We start from the raw sequence: 9,255 nt of genomic DNA, 5'->3' as shown, positions 1-9,255 counted from the left end.
GAATCCTGCCTCGGGCATGGATATGTGTGATGTCCATAGGTTAGTTAGGTTTAAGTAGTTCTAAGTTCTAGCGGACTGATGACCTCAGAAGTTAAGTCCCATAATGCTCAGAGTCATTTGAACCATTTTTTTTGTAAAATGTGCCTTGTCATAACCTGTTTCATCCGCGTTATCGAGCTACCTGTCAGACAAGAAGAAACGGTTAGTAGTTTGTGGACATTTCATTATAGATTTCCTAAAAGATATGGACAGAAAAAATTGACTGAATTCATTATTTGGGTGTTTCAATCCAATTTCAGTAATCAGTTTTCCATCTCGTGCGCAGCAAGTTAGGCACTATTACAATCTATATATTAGATAATGAAATGCATCGTAAAAAAATCGATCACATTTTGAAAATAAAAGTGATGTCCATACGCACAAAACAGAAGGAAAAAATTACCTTTATTCCGTATTATTAAATCTGTCAGTGGCTCAGAAAGGAGCTCAATGTGCTTCAACAAAAATTTTTGATCATTTGCCCAATAACTTAGAATGTCTGTTTTTTTGGTGTAACCAGTAACACCGACACTAAAAAAGTAACAATTATTAGAATCGTTTATGACTCGCTTCGTATCATTGGAACAGGAAAGACAAAGGCCTTTGTTTCTTTCTGTGACCATTTTCTGTGATTCTTAACACGAAAGAGAGGAAGTCATAAAGTTTTACTTGTCCTCGAAAATATCAGTCTGCAACGATCGGAAGTGGTGATGTTGTTAGCCTTAGCTACATACTCAGCCTTCAAGCTATGCATTTTCGCAACGATGTGTGACCTTGCGGACCTTAGTTGTAGAGGTCTGCATTTTGGTTGTTCACGAAACGTTCCACCTTGAATATCACTCCGATGTCATTCTGGAAATGCCTGCCACCCAGTGTTTTTTTTTATCCGTGGAAAGAGGAAGAAACCAAGCCACTAAGTGCTAAACCAGCAGGGTGTGGGGGTGGGGGGAAAGCACTCCGTCTTCAGGTTACGAGTGGCCTACCGGGACCATCCGACCGCCGTGTCATCCTCACAGGAGGATGCGAATAGGAGGGGCGTAGGGTCAGCACACCGCTCTCCCAGTCGTTATGATGGTATTCTTGACCGAAGCCGCTACTATTCGGTCGAGTAGCTCCTCAATTCGCATCACGAGGCCGAGTGCACCCCGAAAAATGGCAACAGCGCATGGCGGCTGGATGGTCACCCATCCAAGTGCTGGCCACGCCCAACAGCGCTTAACTTCGGTGATCTCACGGGAACCGGTGTATCCACTGCGGCAAGGCCGTTGCCGGGGGGGGGGGGGGGAGGCAATATTTTAATAGCACAATGAAGCGGCATTTCTGACAGTGTCCTGCGCAAAAAAAACTTGAGCGTCGTCATGTAGCAAAAACACCGTTGGACAGTTTCCCGCGACGCTTCGTCTTGGCAGCCGCCCGTAACCTCGTCAGGAAATGTCAGCAGATTGTTCTTGTGAAATTTTGCTCTCTTACGAACGTAAACTGTCTCAACGCATAGTGGTAGTCCCAGTAACACTCACAAGGGGAGGTCACGACGTTCGGATTACGGATTTACTTCAGACATTGTACACTTTTAATAGTCCATTAGGCCAACACGGTGTGCAGGTAGTAAGAGGTACTATTTAGGCGATTTCGAGAAAATCGCACGAGAAATTTTACGCGTTAATGATGTAACGGTGTGTTGCGACCCTTAGCACGAGCTGGTGACGATCATATGGTTACGTTCAAGCGTCCCCTGAGTGAAGGAATCAACGATGAACAGGAACGGGTATCATGTGACGTTCGCGCAGACCAATTGCACGAACAATGAGCAACTAAATGAAGTGAAAGAAAGGAGGTCTGTAAACTGTGGATCGCTAGATCGAGTCCCGTTCACGTCTTTTTTTAAATTTTTATTTTTTTCAACACTAGTCACATTGTTACAGATGTATTACATTTGAAAGATAATATGATGAAAAGACGCGTGTGTTTGCATGAATGCATATTGAATTTCCAAAGCTGTTTGGCTGTTTACCAATTTTCATTATTACAATAAACATTATGCGACTTTTATTTCTATTGGCAAGTCAAAAGCTTTATCAATCGCCTTCAGACTTATTCATATTTGACTGACAACGAACGAGAAATCGTTTCTTGTGATCATGCTATTAAAAGACATTGAATCGTACGTCACCAATTTTCGGTACCGATATTTAAGAAAATGTTACCTTACGCATAGTTCGCATCAAAATTGTCGGGAAAAAGAGAAATTTTTCAAATTATCAGCGAGCTTTGTGTTTCCTTAGAAAATCTGAAGATTTCTTACGCACGCGGGAAAACTGCGTTTATTCGATGTAGTAGATGCCGTTTTGATTTATGTTTTCCGTGCCTGTGTTCAACTTGTAATTTCGAAGCACATCCGATGATTAACCGTTAATTAAGCTCATATTCTGGTATATTGTAGCTCATAGTATTAACGAATAAACTTATTAACATCTTTAATTATCGATGTTTGAGTCTGGCTTCCAAAGCCTGGCCCGCATCCTTGAAATTACTTATCGACAGCTATAGATATAATAATTGTTGTGATGATAAAAACTGACATGCAGCGAAACAGCATTGGAACTTCAACAAACGTTCATGTAAATACACTTGTCTTTTCATCATATTACCTTTCAAATGTAATATGTATGAAATAATATGACTAGTGTTGAAACAAATATACGTTAAAAAAGGACATGAGCGGGACTCGACCCAGCTATGTACAGATTACAGAGCTTGAAAGCTAACCACATGCCTGCCGCCAGCTTGTGGATAGGGCAGCAACACACAGGTAAATCATTGATGTATAAAACTTCTCTTCCTATTTTCTCTAAATCGCCTAGGTAGTACGTCTCACTACTTGCACATTGTGTTGTCCTAATGGACTACTAAAAGTGCACAAAGTTGTGAGTAAATCTGTGATCCGAACGTCGTACCTCCTTTTGGCAGTATAACTTTGCCTGATGATGCTGGGGTCTTCACCTTTCTCAGCAGTGGTGGACCCCCATTTCTCCACTTCTCGCTTTGATCATTTGTCTATACCCATAGCGACACATCCAACACTCGTTCATGATGATTAAACGGCTAAAAAAGTTGTATGGATTACACAGTTCCAAAATTTCCGCTGCTGCGTTACTTTGGGGGCTTTTTGGAGGTAAGTGTCGCAGAACCCAGTGGGCGGCGACCTTTGCTTTTAAATATCAAGTGTTTATGTGGAAGCGGATCGACGAATGACTTCTAAGTTTTGCACAGTTGCTTCGATTGTGATACGCCTGTCTTCGAGCACCAGGGCCCTCACTTCTACTGACATTCCTCGTTCCTCAAAGAGAGATGATCTGTCGCTCCGTTATTCGCCTTTGAGACATGTTTACCACCTAGCGACTGTGTCATACGATGGAGCACCGTTGTCATAGACTTCCAGGAACTCAACATGGACTGTTGCAGCGTTATTCACCTTCAAATCAGGAAACGAATTAGCGCACGGTACTCCACTTTGTTACTAGGCTGCGCAATTCGTTTTATCTCGTATATTTCAATGCGCAACAGTACTGGTTCAAATGGCTCTGAGCACTATGGGACTTAACTTGTGAGGTCATCAGTCTGCTAGAACTTAGAACTACTTAAACCTAACTAACCTAAGGACATCACACACATACATGCCCGAGGCAGGATTTGAGCCTGCGACCGTAGCGGTCGCGCGGTTACAGACTGTAGCGCCTAGAACCGCTCGGCCACCCCGGCCGGCCGCAACAGTACTGCAGACATATATCTACAGACCAACAATTACTGTCTAATGTTCTTCTCATATTTATTAATGAAAAACTCACCGAAATGTAAAAGATTCTGTGAGGAGTAATTTTTCAACCATGACAAGTCGCTGAACTAACCCCACCTTCTAATAGGTAGTATTGTGAGGTTATGTTATTCAAAAACGAACATCTTTAAACAAAGAAAACCAGCTGAAGGGGTTGTATAGTAGTTATGATAGTATCTAACAACTGCAACAACTACCACTGAAATTTCAGCTTCATATTATTAATTGCCCCCCCCCCCTCCCCCCCATGAACCATGGACCTTGCCGATGGTGCGGAGGCTTGCGTGCCTCAGCGATACAGATAGCCGTACCGTAGGTGCAACCACAACGAAGGGGTATCTGTTGAGAGGCCAGACAAACGTGTGGTTCCAGAAGAGGGGCAGCAGCCTTTTCAGTAGTTCCAAGGGCAACAGAGATGATTGACTGATCTGGCCTTGTAACACTAACCAAAACGGCCTTGCTGTGCTGGTACTGCGAACGGCTGAAAGCAAGGGGAAACTACGGCCGTAATTTTTCCCGAGGGCATGCAGCTTTACTGTATGATTAAATGATGATGGCGTCCTCTTGGGTAAAATATTCCGGAGGTAAAGTAGTCCCCCATTCGGATCTCCGGGCGGGGACTACTCAAGAGGATGTCGTTATCAGGAGAAAGAAAACTGGCGTTCTACGGATCGGAGCGTGGAATGTCAGATCCCTTAATCGGGCAGGTAGGTTAGAAAATTTAAAAAGGGAAATGGATAGGTTAAATTTAGATATAGTGGGAATTAGTGAAGTTCGGTGGCAGGAGGAACAAGACTTCTGGTCAGGTGACTACAGGGTTATAAACACAAAATCAGATAGGGGTAATGCAGGAGTAGGTTTAATAATGAATAGGAAAATAGGAATGCGGGTAAGCTACTACAAACAGCATAGTGAACGCATTATTGTGGCCAAGATAGATACGAAGCCCACGCCTACTACAGTAGTACAAGTTTACATGCCAACTAGCTCTGCAGATGACGAAGAATTTGAAGAAATGTATGATGAAATAAAAGAAATTATTCAGATAGTGAAGGGTAAAGAAAATTTAATAGTCATGGGTGACTGGAATTCGGTAGTAGGAAAAGGGAGAGAAGGAAACGTAGGTGAATATAGATTGGGGCTAAGATTCAAAAATGGTTCAAATGGCTCTGAGCACATCTGAGCACATCTGAGCACATCTGAGGTCATCAGTCCCCTAGAACTTAGAACTACTTAAACGTAACTAACCTAACGACATCACACACATCCATGCCCGAGGCAGGATTCGAACCTGCGACCGTAGCAGTCGCGCGGTTCCGGACTGAGCGCCTAGAACCGCTAGACCACCGCGGCCGGCTGGGGCTAAGAAATGAAAGAGGAAGGCGCCTGGTAGAATTTTGCACAGAGCACAACTTAATCATAGCTAACACTTGGTTCAAGAATCATAAAAGAAGGCTGTATACATGGAAGAAGCCTGGAGATGCTGACAGGTTTCAGATAGATTATATAATGGTAAGACAGAGATTTAGGAACCAGGTTTTAAATTGTAAGACATTTCCAGGGGCAGATGTGGACTCTGACCACAATCTATTGATTATGACCTGTAGATTAAAACTGAAGAAACTGCAAAAAAGTGGGAATTTAAGGAGATGGGACCTGGATAAACTGAAAGAACCAGAGATTGTACAGAGTTTCAGGGAGAGTATAAGGGAACAATTGACAGGAATGGGGGAAAGAAATACAGTAGAAGAAGAATGGGTAGCTTTGAGGGATGAAGTAGTGAAGGCAGCAGAGGATCAAGTAGGTAAAAAGACGAGGGCTAGTAGAAATCCTTGGGTAACAGAAGAAATAGTGAATTTAATTGATGAAAGGAGAAAATATAAAAATGCAGTAAATGAAGCAGGCAAAAAGGAATACAAACGTCTCAAAAATGAGATCGATAGGAAGTGCAAAATGGCTAAGCAGGGATGGCTAGAGGACAAATGTAGGGATGTAGAGGCTTATCTCACTAGGGGTAAGATAGATACTGCCTACAGGAAAATTAAAGAGACCTTTGGAGAAAAGAGAACTACTTGCATGAACATCAAGAGCTCAGATGGAAACCCAGTTCTAAGCAAAGAAGGGAAAGCAGAAAGGTGGAAGGAGTACATAGAGGGTCTATACAAGGGCGATGTACTTGAGGACAATATTATGGAAATGGAAGAGGATGTAGATGAAGATGAAATGGGAGATACGATACTGCGTGAAGAGTTTGACAGGGCACTGAAAGACCTGAGTCGAAATAAGGCCCCCGGAGTAAACAACATTCCATCGGAACTACCGACGGCCTTGGGAGAGCCAGTCCCGACAAAACTCTACCAACTGGTGAGCAAGATGTATGAGACAGGCGAAATACCCTCAGACTTCAAGAAGAATACAATAATTCCAATCCCAAAGAAAGCAGGTGTTGACAGAAGTGAAAAATACCGAACTGTCAGTTTAATATGTCACAGCTGCAAAATAATAACGCGAATTCTTTACAGACGAATGGAAAAACTGGTAGAAGCCGACCTCGGGGAAGATCAGTTTGGATTCCATAGCAATGTTGGAACACGTGAGGCAATACTGACCCTACGACTTATCTTAGAAGCTAGATTAAGGAAGGGCAAACCTACGTTTCTAGCATTTGTAGACTTAGAGAAAGATTTTGACAATGTTGACTGGAATACTCTCTTTCAAATTCTAAAGGTGGCAGGGGTAAAATACAGGGAGCGAAAGGCTATTTACAATTTGTACAGAAACCAGATGGCAGTTATAAGAGTCGAGGGACATGAAAGGGAGGCAGTGGTCGGGAAGGGAGTGAGACAGGGTTGTAGTCTCCCCCCAATGTTATTCAATCTGTATATTGAGCAAGCAGTGAAGGAAACAAAAGAAAAATTCGGAGTAGGTATTAAAATCCATGGAGAAGAAATAAAAACTTTGAGGTTCGCCGATGACATTGTAATTCTGTCAGAGACAGCAAAGGACCTGGAAGAGCAGTTGAACGGAATGGACAGTGTCTTGAAAGGAGGATATAAGATGAACATCAACAAAAGCAAAACGAGGATAATGGAATGTAGTCGAATTAAGTCGGGTGATGCGGAGGGAATTAGATTAGGAAATGAGACACTTAAAGTAGTAAAGGAGTTTTGCTATTTGGGGAGCAAAATAACTGATGATGGTCGAAGTAGAGAGGATACAAAATGTAGACTGGCAATGGCAAGGAAATCGTTTCTGAAGAAGAGAAATTTGTTAACATCGAGAATGGTTTTATGTGTCAAGAAGTCGTTTCTGAAAGTATTTGTATGGACTGTAGCCATGTATGAAAGTGAAACATGGACGATAAATAGTTTAGACAAGAAGAGAATAGAAGCTTTCGAAATGTGGTGCTACAGAAGAATGCTGAAGATAAGGTGGGTAGATCACGTAACTAATGAGGAGGTATTGAATAGGATTGGGGAGAAGAGAAGTTTGTGGCACAACTTGACTAAAAGAAGGGATCGGTTGGTAGGACATGTTTTGAGGCATCAAGGGATCACAAATTTAGCATTGGAGGGCAGCGTGGAGGGTAAAAATCGTAGAGGGAGACCAAGAGATGAATACACTAAGCAGATTCAGAAGGATGTAGGTTGCAGTAGGTACTGGTAGATGAAGAAGCTTGCACAGGATAGAGCAGCATGGAGAGCTGCATCAAACCAGTCTCAGGACTGAAGACCACAACAACAACAACAATTATTAATTGAAATAGTATATGAAATATATACGGGATGGTCAGAAAGAGTATGAAAAGCTTGCGAGGGTGTTGCAGAAGAGGTTGGGTTGAGAAACAATTGTTAAGGCAAAAATTCGATACGTTGCGCTATTTCCGAGATAATTAGCAATGAAGTTAACCAATTAGGCCGTTGCGCGTGGAAATTTATGTGGCCCCATAGATATAATTAGTGTCAGATGTTCTTATGGCGTGGATGATAGCGCACGAGACTGCCCTGCCATTGGCTCGTGTTCGATCCTTATTACCGTCCCGTGCCCTGTTTTTGTGTCGCTGTCTTGTTAGGTTTTAGGAAACCAAATGAAGTACACGCTTGGCGACACCGTCTCTGGCGGAGCGCTTGAATTTGCGTACTCAACGGTCTGCTTGGCTAACTTTAATGATAATTAACTCGGAAACGGCGTAATGTAACGAATTTTTTTCTTAACAGTTATTTCTCAGCACACCATACCTTGCAACATCCTTACAAGCTTTTCGGACTGTTTCTGACCACCACGTATAGTTAAAATCGCTGAATAATCTGTTTCAATCATCGAGCAATAATTGCAAACGTATGGTGTGTAATAAGGCTTTATTGTTATCGTATCAGAATTCTGCACGACGCGCCCGGATAGAGGCAGGCATTAGCACGCCACTTCCGGGATTCGGGGACAAGCGCCGGCCCCAGAACGAAGCCGCCCAGAAAGTTAACGAGGGCCAGTGTACCGGCTAGCCTGCGTGTGTTCGTTCTTTCACATGGGATAACGGTAGACGCAACCGATTGGGAAAATTCTGGTCCGTTGTGGGATGGGGTCCGGAGGGGGTAGAATAAGCAATTTTCATGAAAGAGGATTTTTCATATTTGTCTCGTGTAGGTAGTGGACGGAAGATCTTCGAAATAACTGTGTTTTCAAAACTTTTTCTGAAACGTGAAATTTAAGATCGGTTTGTGTTACTAGTTTCTGTATTATAAAACACGAAGGAGAAACATGGATGCATACCGCTGAAGACTATTATGCATGGGGAATTCGGGAAAAGGCCTTTATGAAGTCTTAGAGGTCAAATCGCTGTTGTGTATGATCATAATGGCTAACAGAAATCCATATAAAGATCTTCTGAGCTAGCAGTGGTCCCCAAATAAAACACTCGTTACACTTGTTGAATAATGAAGAAAACGTAAAGCAGATCAGTTATGTATATCTCTGGTTTCTGCTAAGTTAGCGCACAGTATATATTTTTGGAATTCCAATGATGAAATATTTGTTTGAATCTTTTGTGATTGATTCGTTCATTCAATGTGGCTGACTGACTGGTTTATCTCTTACGATCCGACGCCATTTCGGTGGCTTGCATTTCAAACGTTAACTATTTTAGCCGATGAGTGCGTCTAGAACGTAGTGTAGCATTTGGTTGGCGATGATGTGAGACAGAGGAGAGGGTGAGGCCCTATGCAGGTATATAGCCTAGTCCTTTTGAACAGCTGGAAGGAGGTGCCGAGCATAACGTCCCAACAGATATTCGTCAACAGAGCCCAATAACATCCCAAAATCAAACACAATGAAGAGGTTTTGAACGTAATCCAGAGCAGGAGGTCAAGAACTTTACTGTCATGTCTTTA

At 42.6% G+C, this 9,255-nt stretch overlaps 1 pseudogene; it reads right to left on the bottom strand.

The window, feature by feature from the left end:
* Positions 1-1,192: 1,192 nt before the first annotated feature.
* On the bottom strand, positions 1,193-1,309 carry LOC126250138 (5S ribosomal RNA; annotated as a pseudogene).
* Between the last annotated feature and the right edge of the window lie 7,946 nt (positions 1,310-9,255).

The sequence above is a fragment of the Schistocerca nitens genome, chromosome 3 (assembly GCF_023898315.1).
Source record: "Schistocerca nitens isolate TAMUIC-IGC-003100 chromosome 3, iqSchNite1.1, whole genome shotgun sequence".
Classification (NCBI taxonomy): domain Eukaryota; kingdom Metazoa; phylum Arthropoda; class Insecta; order Orthoptera; family Acrididae; genus Schistocerca; species Schistocerca nitens.
Note: the sequence above shows the minus strand (reverse complement) of the source record. Positions and strands in the feature narration are given on the sequence as shown.